Source organism: Dendrobates tinctorius, unplaced genomic scaffold (genome assembly GCF_039654945.1).
Source record: "Dendrobates tinctorius isolate UK_male_01 unplaced genomic scaffold, ASM3965494v1 ptg000150l, whole genome shotgun sequence".
In the NCBI taxonomy this organism is placed as follows: Eukaryota; Metazoa; Chordata; class Amphibia; order Anura; family Dendrobatidae; genus Dendrobates; species Dendrobates tinctorius.
Genome location: NW_027361817.1, coordinates 1,158,369 through 1,173,006, shown reverse-complemented (window position 1 = coordinate 1,173,006; position 14,638 = coordinate 1,158,369). Strand labels below are relative to the sequence as shown.

The window sequence follows — 14,638 nt, the reverse complement described above, 5'->3', positions numbered from 1 at the left end:
GGATGATGATGACTGGGTGACGGGAATTGCTGACTGGATATAAGGCAGCCGACGCCCTTCTACCTTGCTGGTGATTTCTCTGAGGGATTCTAGGAGACCAGTCTGATTCCTGCTCCTCAAAAGCTAAGTTTTCTGTTCTGCTTTTTGCATTTGTGTTTTGGTTTTGTTTTGCCTTGTTTTTCTGGATTTCTGCCCTTCCCTGCTGGGGTGAGCTGATTTCCTTTTTGCTCTGTCTTCAGAAAATACCGGAGTACTGATATAGTCTTTTTGAAGCCTAGCGTCTTCAGGGCTTTTTTCCCTATCAGCCAGTTGGCTCTTGTTTTGATAGGGTTTTTGCGGATTGCAGACAGCAGCTTTTCTATCCTGTCCTATTTAGTTAGCTTGGGCCCCATCATTTGCTCAGCCTATCTTTCTGTGTTAGTGTTTTTTCTCCTTGCTTCACTGTCATTATATGCTGGGGGCTGCCTATTGCTTTGGGGTCTGCTCTGGGGCAGTTTAGATTTCCCTTTCTGTCTTTAGGCTATTTAGTTCTCCGGCTGTGATTGAGGGGTCTAGGGCACCGTAGGAACCCCCCACGGCTACTGCTAGTTGTTGTTGATAGGTTCAGGGGTCCGCAATCCGATAGCTGCCAACTTCTCTGGTTTTCTGGACTTAGCTAGTATTTCTTTTTTTGCCTCCTACGGTGACTCATTCATAACAGGGAGCCCTGGCTGCATAGTTTCATAGCGGGGATCGGTGTAAAAAAATGCGTATTCTGTATGCGTATTCTGTAAAATATTCAGGACTTGTTACCAGATAAAAATGTAGTGGTTTATTTGGATTCTTCCATCAAAGAAAAGATTATTACAGAAAAACATAAAAATAGGTGCATGATTATAAAGAGATTGTCCATTTGTTCATAGCAAAACTTGTGCCCTTCTTTCTCTGGGATCCCACATGGCAAATGGCGTTCGTCTCTGTTAGGCTTCTCACTTATTACATATCAGCTGTCCATTCAATGTCGTGTCCGAGCAAGGATGACTCCTCAAGTCTGTCTCTCATGGTGGTGAAGGAAGAAGAGAGAGTGAGCGAGCCACCCCTAGAGTAAGCCCCCACCTTATATATCCGCCTGTTAGAGCACGTGGTTTATATATATGGAGTTGACCTTTACCATGAGCTAAACTTCCAAGAATAACCTATGTAGTGTCAGCTAAAGCAATGTACAGAACTGAGTGTAATAAGAATTTAACCACCAAATATTAATATTTAACAATTCCCCCTTTTGAGGGTGAAAGACATTAATTGGAACCCTCAAAATATAATAAGATCTTCTTTCTTCTTTTCTTCTTTGACAAAATAATTTAATATCAATAATATCAGATTGTTGCTATACGTACTCAATGACATAATTGATGTGAATTCATGTTATGGTAAGCCGTTAACAATATTCATATAAAATATGTATAATTATACTTCCCTAAATCTAAATTGAAGCATCTCAGGTTCAGTCATCATCATCCGATGTCATCTGGTCGTCATTTTGATGTCTTCTGTCTTCTTCTTGGTTCTTTTTTAAAAACACAGTTTTTCTATAGCATATAGATGTTGTAGGAATCATGTCGTGTATCAAATCAAAGTCCATAAATTCAAATGTTGATAAGGAAACAAAGTGTATAGATCAAATGTAGCTTTAATATCTGTGCAGTGTCACCTTTAAAAAAACCTGGACTTACATTGGCTCGCCTTGGATATTTCTGGAATCCTTCATCGACATTGGTCTTTGAACAGGTGTGACGTTTTTGGTCAGCAAAGCAAGGGTTAAAATGACTCTTCCTTGCTGGTACCATAACCAGTCCTCAGTCCTAATGCACAGGATACATGTCAGGGTTGTAGCTTCCTGACAATTACCTTCATTGTTCACCAGCTTTTCATTGAAGCTCTTCAGGTGATAGGAAACCACTGGAACTTGATAAGAACCTGATAATACAGTTCATCTCAGCATCATAGGATCATCGTCCTCTGGTTGTCAGGTTAGATACTTTAATTGTGACTGTCAGAGGTGGATACTGCACTTGTGACTGTCAGTGGTGGATATTGCACTTGTAATTAACACAGTCTATTATTCAGAAATCATAGCTTTGTTACCTTCTGTGACTTATGGATAGCGGCATTCTTCTTCTTGCAACTGGTAAGAATCAATAAAGTTTAGAAATATAAAAAGTCTTTATTAACGTAATTTCAGTATCTTGCTTCAAGTCTTCATTCCCTATTCTATACCAAATCTGGTAATTTTCCTAACCTATATATCACAGCGTACCATAGCAATCAATAATATCCATATAATTATTATCAAAATTTGTACCATATATGGATTTCAAAAACAATAATAAGTGAGAATACATTATTAACCATATTCTTCATGTGATAGAACATTTTTTTATGCCATAGATGTAATTACCTTTTTCAATCCATAGGTGTCAGTGTGTTTTATGTAACAAGTGTTTTCATCTTTATTAGTAAGGAATATATTTATTATACCCATAATATGTAAGACTGTATAGCCACGAACCAAAATACCAAAATAAGAATATATGAGTGAGTGAATGAATGAATTATTGCATATAACTCAGAATTGAAACATTTTCCTTTGTAATGGAACCATATCATCGCTATATTTAATGAAGCAATATTCTCATAGTAGATATTACTTTATTAAATATTGATGGTTTTTTTCCTTGATTGACAGAAAAAATACAAATGTAAGAATTAGAAATAAAAAATAAAATAAAAATTGAAAATGAAAAATAAAATAAGAATAAAAAATAGGAATAAAAATAAGGGCTTTATGTTGATACCAAATGCAGAGTAGCTATGTCCTCAGTAACATATACCCTTAATATTTCCATGATCTGGATTATTTCATAATTGTCATAAACTTGTGTTACCAAAATATATAAATTATGCAACTTTGCATGTAATGCTCTTCTTAGTGTAAAGAAATGACTCTTTATAATACTCAATGTTATTATACCCAATACTTATACCATTGTACCTTATTAATATTTCTTTTTTATTAAAATGTGTGAAGAAGAGGTATTAATCAAATGTGATGATGTAGTCAGGATCAAAAACACATTTCCCCCTTAATACCAAAAAATACTGTTTTATGAAATAATTCATTTATCAAAACCAAAATGAAAAATAATTAATTTATGAATTGTGTGAATTTATACTTGTGTTATACCATTTATTTGTCTGAAGATGTGTAACCATTAAAATTAATTTGAATATCATAAAATTATCCTTTGGAAAAATTAATTTAAATGTAGATTTCCTTCATAAACCATTTTGATGTGCGATTGCACTTATGAACAATTAACTAAATCAATAAATAATTACTAAAGAAATATAGAAATATATGTTGTCTAGATAATATTTCATTATATATCTTAATATTCTAATAATTTAGCCGATCTGCATATTTCTCCTAAAAATAAAGTTTTTTGTTTTTTTTCTTGCATTCAGAATCCCGAGGCGTCTCATACATCAAATGTATCACATTACTCCTAAGCAGCTGCTCATACACTCATCTGTCATGTCACTCAGACTGTGTCACATATAAGTTTAAACCAAATTCCACATACGAAGGTGTGATGAATACATGTATTTTAACCCAAATTATCCTAATTATCAATGCGCATTGTAAACTATTAAATTTAGTATCTTAATATTTCTTTGAATATTCCCCAAATACACATAACATAAATATATGTTGAATTAGCTATACACTTGAAACTTGGGCCTGAAAAAAAAAATTCCTTTGATTTGCAAAAGCTGAGACCCCTTAAAAATTCTTTTCACTAAGGAACAGGCTAAATTATAGCACTAAACCCAGGAATATGGTATACCTATTATTAGAACAAGGTTCAGATTTGACCTGCTGTGACTTGTCATGTCAAGCCATGCAATAAAGGCATACACACAGAACACATTTAAAATGTAGTTAGTTATTTCCTTTTAAATGTTAAATATATGAAATCATGCAATTATTGCAACTTCCTGTGTAAATAAAGGCATAAATCCATGTAAGAGAATTTTTCCAGATTAAGGCTATGTGCCCACGTAGTGATTTAATCCGGACAATGAAAACCGGACTCCTTCCCAGAAATCGCGTGTTTTTTCCGTGCGATTTTACCGTGATTATATTCGCTATTTTGCCGCGATTTTCACGTGCAATATTAAAGCACTTTCCAAGCGATTTGAAGCATCGCTTGGAAAGTGATTGACAGGTTGGTCACACTCGTCAAACATAGTGTTTGACAAGTGTGACCAGATTTTTACTATTGAGGCCGCCTATGCGGCATCAATAGTAAAAGATAGAATGTTAAAAATGATAAAAAAATAAAAAATCGGGGTATATTTACCTTCTGACGTCCCGTGCTGCCATCCCGGGCCTCAGAGTTCCCAGCGATGCCTTGCGAGACCTGTGATGACGTTGGTCTCGCGTTGCTATAGTGATCTCACGAGACCGCTAGAGTCACGCGAGACTACGTCATCACAGGACCTTGCCGCAAGGCATTACTGGGAATGATGAGGCCGGGAATGCAGCGCGGGACGTCGGAAGGTAAATATACCCCGATTTTTTATTTTTTATTCTTTTTTTTACAGGGGTATGGTACCCAGGGCATGGAGGACAGTCTCCTCTCCTCCACACCGTGGGTACCAACCGCACATGAGACGCTTCACTTCGCACATGGTGGGCATAGCCACATGCGGGAAGTAAGCGATTCTCATGCATTCCTATGGGTGCAGAATCATGGCAATTCTTTGCGATTCCGCACAAAAGAATGAGCATGCTGCGATTTTTACCGCGATGCAATTCCGCCGCGGAAAAAAGCGCAGCATTAGCACAGCTTGTGTGGAATGCCATAGCAATGCATGGGGTGAGTTCTGTACACGATTTTTAAATGTTTTTGCGCCAAAAATCGCAGCAAAAATACTTAAAAATCACATCGTGGGCACACAGCCTAAGTCCTGCTTTGAAATGAAAATTCTAAGGAAAAATAAAAGAGAAGGTTAATATCATATTCATAATTCTAAATATTATTACTGGATAGATTTTAATTTTTACTAAAAAATACAGTTCTACAATCTTTACTTCTACAAACACTCTATATATACTGTATGAATATGTACATCTACAAAACTATAGAACTACAATATTATACTCTATAAAATAATTACATATAACTGACTAATACATTGTATAACACTTTTACACAACATATAATTAAATTTTTATCCAATTCCTAAACCCAGTCTTATTTCTCTGTAAAACCTCTCCTGCTAAGTTCTTGCTATTTTAAAGCTGATGGATCCCCTGAGCAAAGTGTTCAGTTTACAGGCCTTGATGTCACTCACCACCTGCTTCTGTCTATCAAATTCTGCCATCTTTTTTACAGAAACAAGATCAGAACTTCGAATTTTTCTTGACTCAAGCTGTGAAGTTTTTTCGGTGGTCTGCATCATTTCGTACGGTTTATAACAATTATGTGATTTTCTTTGTTCTTCATAGATTTGATTTCGGGGATACTTTGATACAGGCTTCTCATAAGATTTTACTTTGCCTGTCTTTACAAAATTAGCACGATTCTCATGTTTTCTAGCAAAATCAAGGGATTGCGCACATTCAAATAAAGAATCTTTTTGTGACGCAATAACACGAGATGCAGGATTTAGAAAACCAAATTTGTTACAAAACTCTTTATCAGGGACTTTGTTTTGACATTTTCAAAGAGCATTCTGTACAAGCGATCAAATATGGACATAAATGTATAAGTGCATTCCTTCCGACCAATCCTTAATTTTTGAAGAATATCAATATCTGGATAATTTTCATTTGATGCACAAAAAATCAGAATTTTTAATCTGTCTTTATCATTTAAGCTCTCATGTTTTTCACCAGATATAATTAAAGATAATCGCCTGGAAAAGTTTACAGGGATCCTCATTTTAAATAACTGATTCCTTCCCTCGTTACTCAAATCAAATTTGTCAACACAGCTTTCAAAAACCTCAGAGTTTCTACAAACATGGATTTTGTTATCATATGCAGGAATGATTTTGCATATTTTTAACAAATTTTTCCTTACTTTACTTCGGAGTTGGGCCTGTGAGTGGTCTATTCTTAGTGGTACATCTTTCCCTTGTATGGCATCTACGTCAGTTCTGAAGTCTCCTCCTACTTCTCCATCCTGTTCCACGTCTGCAAGGTCACCTTCAATGGCTGCTACAGACACTTGATTACAGTCTTGTTCAATCTCCCTAACTTTACAGCCAATCTCGGGAACATCACTATTTTCCTTCACACAACAATCATTTTTGGATTTCTCTGACACCGACCTATGAAATATATCTACCATTTGTAAAATATTTTTTAATTTCTCTCTCTATTGAAAAGCTTAGAATTTAACTTCAGATTTTCCACTTCACATTCTGCATATAAGCTGAGCCATAAAACGTTTAAATTAGACTCTTCTACGGACTTAAATTTCAGTTTACTCTGCTTAGAAAAAGAAGTAATGACATCCATTTTTCTTACCTTGAAATATCTCAACTTGTAGTTCCTTTGATGGACAACGCTGGGCTCGTCTTCACACGTCTACCTTCAGCACGTCTGGCACTTGTAGTACTTCTCAATCCATCTGGCAATTCTTAGTCCTCACTTCTAGGTTCTGTCTGATTCTTGTGACTTGTACATAGTAGTGGAGTTCCTGATAACTTGCACATAATGACGTTAGCAAAGTTCATTCCCCCTTTTGGGCAAGTTGAGGGAAATCTGCAAAAAAGTGCAAAAATTCAGATCTGGCTGGCTCTCCAATGTAAAAAAATGCATATTCTGTAAAATATTCAGGACTTGTTACCATATAAAAATGTAGTGGTTTATTTGGATTCTTCCATCAAAGAAAAGATTATTACAGAAAAACATAAAAATAGGTGCATGATTATAAAGAGATTGTCCATTTGTTCATAGCAAAACTTGTACCCTTCTTTCTCTGGGATCCCACATGGCAAATGGCGTTCGTCTCTGCTAGGCTTCTCACTTAGTGATCAAGTTACATATCAGCTGTCCATTCAATGTCGTGTCCGAGCAAGGATGACTCCTCAAGTCTGTCTCTCATGGTGGTGAAGGAAGAAGAGAGAGCGAGCAAGCCACCCCTAGAGTAAGCCCCCACCTTATATATCCGCCTGTTAGAGCACGTGGTCTATATATATGGAGTTGACCTTTACCATGAGCTAAACTTCCAAGAATTACCTATGTAGTGTCAGCTAAAGCAATGTACAGAACTGAGTGTAATAAGAATTTAACCACATATTAATATTTAACAATCGGTGGTCACCTGTCGGCGTCTGAGATTCCTGCCTCCTTGGGGGTGCCTGGCCTGGTTGCCGCTTCACCACGGGCTGGTCCGGCCGCTGCTGCAGCGGGTCATCAGGAGCAGCTGGTGGCGGCGGGGCCGCAGGGAGGTAGGCGGTCCGCGCGGTGCTCCCGCCCTCCATTGCTGCTGCGTGACGCCTCGCCGACGGCCACTGTTTCTCGGCGGCGCACGGCGAGGCAGAAGTCCATGCCCCCGACTTCCGGTCCTGTGTCCATGAGCGAGCAGCAGCGTCTGCACGTGCAGGCAGAATGCGCCAAATCATTGCTGAGCCGCAGCGGGGGGGTCACCCAGGTAACACCTCCCCCACTGGTTTGGTTTCGCCAAGTACTACCGTGCTTGGCTCTGCCCCACATGTTAGTGGAGTGCAGGGGGATTTGGGCCAGAGCACGGCTCTGGTTCCTGCTGTTGCCGTTGTTAGCAGGGAGGTTTCCATGTCTGAAGTTGTAGATGGTTACCCCTCGAGGGGGAGGCGGGACAGGCGTAGACACCGAAGATCCTCCTCCTCTTACTCGTATTCATCATCCTCGCAGTCGCGTCATCATGGGCGTCATGCTTCACAGAGGCACAAGAAATCTAGGTGTTCTGGCCATAGTGCGTCCTCTCGTGGTCACCGCCGCCCCCGGTCCTCGAGACGTGGCTCTCCATCTTCAGAGGTGTCAAGCGCGTCTGTGAGTCCTGAGCATGCACGTGGTCCTCCTCCCGCGCGTCGGGAGTCAAGGGTTCGATCAATGACTTCCAGCCTGGTTGAGACGGGCACATCTCCCAAGGCTACAAGTCACTGCATCAATATTCAGGCGGGTTATCCGGGAGCCGGAGTTCCTCCATCTATGGGAGTCCCTCCTCCAACGGTGAATCCGGGTGAGTGTTCCTTGTTGAGTTCTCCAAGTGTGGATACTGCAGCTGTGATATCCGTATTGAGAGCGTTGATCGGGCAATTTCCCCCCACAGGTGGTTTGGAAAAGGTGTGTAATAAGGTGGATTCCCCACTTGCGGGGGTGTACAAGGATACTATGTTTTGTGGGGTTAGTGCGCTAGGGTCGCACATAGATGAGGATACAAAAAAGAAGATTTGGAACAACGATTATATAGCTATTTGGTCGTTGATTTCGGTGGATCAGCACACCATGAACAAGGAACGAAGGCCTGTTGAGAGGTTTTCGGAGAGAGTGCACCAGAAGGTGGCGAAAACTATGAATAATTGGTTGCAAGCTTTTGCTGTACTGGGTTGCATCATGGGGCATAAGCACCCGGGCCAATGCTCTGAATTGTTTATTTATCAGGATATGATTTATAACTCATACAAAGCTCATGGGGGGTCAGCATGGTGGAAGTATGACAAGGAATTTAGGAGGCGTTTAGCTCTCCCCCCGGAAATTGGGTGGGGGGTAAAGGCGACTGAGGTTTGGTTGCGCCTTATGATGACGCCAAAGCAATATCCCTTTTCATCAGCGGCTGCTGGACAAGGCTCAACAGGTTCCGGTTCACTGGTCGTGCGGAGACCCAGTACCTGTTGGTTGTTCAATGAGGGACACTGTCGATTTTACGGTCTCTGCAAATTTAGGCATGAGTGTTCGTTGTGTGGAGGTTCCCACCCTGCATCCCGGTGTTCCCGCCCAGTGGGAAAGATGCCAGTCAAGCCGCAGCAAACTGAGAGGAAAGACACCGGTGAGCGTAATCGCGATGGAGCCGTGGTTAGACCAGTATCCTAACAAGGAGGCTGCAGGTCAGCTGCGTTTTCAGAAGGTTTTTTCATCCCGTTTAAATTGCATAGGTCCCCCGGTTTTTTGGCAAATTTGAAGTCTGCTCGTGAGCATCCGGATGTTCTGTTGGCGAAGGTGCAGAAGGAGGTAGCACTGGGTAGGATGGTCGGTCCATTTTTATGCCCGCCTTTTCAGGTTTTTAGAGTATCACCTTTGGGAGTGGTTCCGAAGAAAGATCCTTACGTTTGATTCACCATTTAGGGGTTGTCGGTGAATGGTGGTATTTCTCCCGATGATGCGTCAGTATCTTATGCATCTTTCGATAGGGCTGTGACTTTGATTAGGAGTGCGGGGGAAGGAGCATGGTTAGTGAAGTCTGATATCGATTCAGCGTTTCGTTTGTTACCAGTGCATCCGGATTGTTTTCATTTGTTGGGCTGTCAGGTAGAAGGGGAATTTTATTTTGACATGTGTCTCCCCATGGGCTGTTCTATTTCTTGCTATTATTTTGAACTTTTTAGTTCCTTTTTGGAGTGAGTAGTGAGATGGGAATCGGGAAACAGATCCATCACTCATTACCTGGATGATTTCCTTTTTGTCGGCCCAAATGACTCAGATGTATGTGACAGGTTGCTTTCCACGTTCACGTCAATCGCGCAGAAATTTGGCGTGCCTTTGTCACCAGAGAAGACCATTGATCCGGCAAAGATTTGGTCATTTTTTGGCATTGAAATTGATACGGTAGCGATGGTGTATCGACTACCCGCTGAAAAGATTCAGAAATTGGTCTCGTTCATTGAGGGTTTCATGTCAGTTCGGAAGGTTACCCTTTTTCAGATGCAATCACTGTTGGGGTTGTTGGTCTTTGCAAGCAGAGTCATGCCGGCAGGTAGGGTGTTCTCACGACGGCTGTCGTTGGCTACGAAAGGAGTCTCTAGCCCTCACCACAAGGTGCGGGTTACAAGGGCCATGAAGGCGGATTTGGAGGTGTGGCTTTCTTTTTTGCAAACATTCAATGGTCACACTTGCTTCATGTTACCGTGCCGGATGGCACAGAACCTGAATTTGTTAGCAGCAGAGGACGGAGTTGAGGGTTTCATGACAAGATTTGGGAATCGACTATGTTGCGATACTTGGCCAGAGTTTTGGGTCAGGTTAGGTTTTGGTCATGACAGGACCCTTTGTGAGATTTTTTCAATCGTCGTCTCAATTGAGTTGTGGGGTAATTTCCTGTGCAATCAGGAGATTCAATTGAGGATGGTTAATCCAGGGGTGTCTCACTGTATCAATCACATGTCGTCCAGGTCTCCACCAGTTTTGGGCCTTCTTTGTAGACTGGCTCTGCTATGTTTGAAATTCAACATTTGGCTTCAAGCTCAACTTGTTCAGGGCCCTGATGGTTTGTCTTCTAACCTGTCTGATTTTTCTGACTTGCAGGTTTTCACGGATCATTGTCCCAATGCCCTTCCGGAGGTTTTCAGTTGCCCGCCGACTCTGTGGGATGTGGTCGGCAGTCGACATGGCGAGCATATGGTAAGGCATGGATGGAATGGTGCCAGTTGGCGGGTCACAGGCCGGTTCAGGCTTGTTAGACTTCGAGATTGCAAGTTACAGTTGAGTACTTGTGTCAGTTGAATAGTAAGGGTTTATCGGGTACGTCAGCACAGCAGCGCTTGTCAGGTGTTGCTTTTTATTTTCGGTTATTGGGCTGGTCTGATGTTACAAAATGTTTTATTGTTAGGCAGGCTATGAAGGGTTGGAGGAGGGTCCAGCCTAGTAATGAGTGTAGGCGTCCAGTGTCCCTAGTTCTCCTTAGCAGACTCATAGCTATGGCGGATAAGGTGTGCAGTTCCGCATTTGAAGCAGCTCTTGTGTCTGCTGCTTTTGGATTAGCGTTTTTTGGGGCTCTAAGGGTTGGGGAGTTGGTTCCGCGTTCAAAGCTCGATTTGGGGTGTGGTTTGCGGTTTGAGGATGTGATTCTTTGGAGGAGTCGGTGCGTGTAAGAATTCGTAAATCAAAGACTGATCCTTTGGGTCAGGGTTCCTGGGTTTTGCTGCATGCTGCCAAATCCTCGTTGTGTCCGGTCGCTTTGCTCAAGGCATATGTCGTCATGAGAAAAGGGGGTAGTTTTTTCTTCGCGCATGCAGATTTTTCACCTTTAACTAGGTACCAATTTCAGGCCGTGTTTAACAGATGTTTGAAGGGGTTAGGAGTTCCTGCTGGTGAGTATGGCACTCATTCATTCCGCATAGGGGCCGCTACGGAGGTGGCTAAGGAGGGTCTTCCTGATGCTGAAGTTCAGAGGATAGGGAGGTGGAGATCAGCATGCTTTGCTCGTTATATTCGTCTGGATTTGTTGTATTAACGTTTTTCTTTTCCTGCAGATTCCGTCAGACCGACTGTCTGGTTGCTGGGAAACTCCTACATTTTCTGGGCTGCACAACGGGCCGAGTGTCGCCCAGGTAGATGGCACCTTGGTTTTTGGGACATCGCTTTCATGTGGAGAGGCATTAGGGGCTTGCAGTGGCCGCAAGTTTTCCCATAGGTTGTTTCGATCGCAAGAAGATCTCGGGGGCCGGTCATTTTGGTCTTACACGCGGGGGGAAACGATCTGTGCTTGTACAAGGTGGCTGTCATGATACCAGTGCTGGGTGACCGGCACTTCTGGGGTTAATGTTCTGATCTCAGTGCAGACTCTCACCTGCACACCTGGGACCTATTATGGTGGCCTCTCATTGGTTCTGGGGAGGCTTCTTATAGCCTCAGAAAGCTCCCATCCCCCGTCAGTTATACTTTCGCCCTTGGCATTGTGTGGTGACCCCTGAGTGTGTTTGTACTGTGTTCTGGTTACTTGATTCTCTGTGTATGACTCGGTCTGCTCTCTGGATATCGCTTTGGATTCTGCCTGGTACCTTCTACGTCTGTTTGGTTTTGATCTCTGCTTGGCCCTGATTATAAGTTCTGTCTCCTCTCTGGTACTGTACTGATATCTTGTGTATGACCTTTGGCTTTGTCTGACCTCCTGTCTGTTTATCCCTCCTGTACCTCGCTGGTCTGTACTGTGCATGACCTCTGCTTTGCCTGACTCTGAGTTCTCTAGCTTCTCTGAAAGCAGGGCGCTAAGCCCTGCCCCCTTGCAGTCACATGACCGTTCACATGACCATAGGTCCTATTCTGGCTTGCTGAACTTCAGCATCCACAGGTCCTGTGCATCGGTACTTTCTGGCTACACCTGACCCCGGTACCCCTACATTGCGGGTGAGTCCCTGCTCAGCGGAGGCTGCATGCCAGCGCTGACAGGATCCTGACACTCAGGACACGCGCACTGGCTCAGTGAGCAAGTACAGTGCGGTGTTCTTGACATTATAACTGACCATTGCAGTTTTTTTTTTTCCTCTAGAGAAAAAAAAAAAAGTGTGTTATCCTCATGGATCCCATACAAGCTTTGGCTGATCAGGTCATGCGCCTGACCCAAATGTTCCACAAACTTAATGTGGAACAGCGCACGATGGCCCAGACCCAGCAACAGTTGGTGGATACTGTGCAGGGGGCTGTCGCTACAGGGGCTTCTAGTGCTGGGGATAGAGATGTGTCATTGGCATTCCCAGAATCTCCGTTCAAATTGCCCAACCTTTTCTCGAGGGATAAAAAGGAGTTCAGGTCTTTCAGAGAAGGATGCAAGCTTTTTTTTTCTCTGAGGCCCCGCTCTTCCGGGGATGAGTTCCAGAGGGTGGGGGTCATCATTTCCTTACTTCGGGGGCTCCACAGGCATGGGCTTTCTCTCTCTCTTCCTCTGCTGCTGAACGCATGTCTGTGAATTTGTTCTTTGAGGCTCTGGGGGACATTTATGATGAGCCTGATAGAGTGCGTCTGGCAGAGGACATGGTGATGAGTGTCTGTCAGGGGAAACACTCAGCTGAGTGGTTTTGTACTGAATTCCGCCGCTAGGCCACAGAGGTCTCTTGGAACGACGACGCACTCCGAGGACTCTTTCGCAGAGGCTTGTCCGAGCTGCTGCAGGATGCCTTTGCATTACATCCCCCACCTAACTCTCTCGAGGACGCCATGACCCAGGCCGTCCGGATGGACCGCAGGCTGCGGGCCAGAGGGGTGATGCAGGTGGAAACTCCATTATTCCCCAGTGGAAAAGAGACTGCCCCTGAGCCCATGGATGTAGGCGCCCTCTCCCTGAAGGATACGGAGAGGAAACGCCGGAAGGACAAGCAGTTATGCTTTTACTGCAGTAAAACGGGACATTGGAAAAGGGAGTGTCCTGATTGCCCGTCTTCAAACCCGGTCGGCGGGAAACGACTAGGTCTGGGTAGTCAACGGGGAGACTGCTCAGACCCTCAGGTACCATTTTCCTCATTTTCTAAAGTGTTACTGCCTGTGGAACTGTTTGTGGACGGTAGTTCTTTTTCCTCTACAGCTTTCGTGGATTGCGGATCATCTATTAACCTCATTGACTCCCAATTGGTCACACAGTGCAAGATAGGGACAGTTAGGCTCAAGGTTCCGATCAAGGTGATGGCCATTGACTCCTCTCCCCTCACTAAGGAGAGAATTCTCTGTATGTCTGACGTGTTTTCGCTCAGAGAGGGCGCTACTCATGTGGAAAACGTAAGTTGTTTTGTGCTGGACAATCTACCTGCAGGGTTGGTGATGGGCATTCCCTGGTTACAACGCCATAACCCAGTTATTAACTGGAAAATGGGGGAGATTGTTCAATGGGGGTTTAATGATTTTGAGTTATGTGATAAATCCGCACTGCTGGTTGAACCTGTTAAATCTGTGTCTGTATCATCTGTTGAGCTGGAAGGTATTCTGGAATGCCTGAAGGACTTCGAAGATGTGTTCTCCGAAAGCGAGGCCGAGACGTTACCGCCACATAGACCCTTTGACTGCGCTATTGAGCTGGTCCCGGGGGCTAAATTACCTAAAGCCCGTCTGTTTAATTTGTCCGGTCCTGAGCGCTTGGCTATGAAGGAGTACATTGCTGAAAGTCTGCGCAAAGGACACATACGTCCTTCAGTCTCACCTGTGGCGGCAGGTTTCTTTTTTGTAAAGAAAAAAGATGGCGGGTTATGTCCCTGTCTCGACTTCCGGGAGCTTAATCAGATTACTGTACGGAATACGTACCCCCTTCTGTTGATTCCCAATTTATGTAACCAACTATCAGGGGCAAAGTGGTTTTCTAAACTGGATCTTCGGGGGCATATAATTTGATAAGGGTCCGAGAGGGGGATGAATGGAAAACCGCGTTCCTAACGACCGAGGGACTATTTGAAAATTTAGTCATGCCGTTTGGTCTTGCCAACGCCCCCACCATATTTCAGAATTTCATCAATGTGGTATTCTCGGATCTCATTGGTCGTTTTGTCGTTATCTACTTAGATGATATTTTGATATACTCCCCCGACAAGCATTCTCATTTGGAACATGTACGAACTGTTCTCCAAAGACTGAGAGAAAATCATCTGTATGCCAAATTGGAGAAATGTGTATTCTCTGTGCAAGAAT

At 43.1% G+C, this 14,638-nt stretch overlaps 1 long non-coding RNA gene across 1 annotated transcript; it reads right to left on the bottom strand.

Annotated features, from left to right (window-relative positions):
- Positions 1-796: 796 nt before the first annotated feature.
- LOC141049835 (uncharacterized) lies at positions 797-13,127 on the bottom strand. The gene is made up of 2 exons (XR_012220453.1): positions 6,581-13,127; positions 797-2,164 (listed from the first exon to the last, which is right to left on the bottom strand). It is a non-coding gene; the product is annotated as an uncharacterized lncRNA (long non-coding RNA).
- Between the last annotated feature and the right edge of the window lie 1,511 nt (positions 13,128-14,638).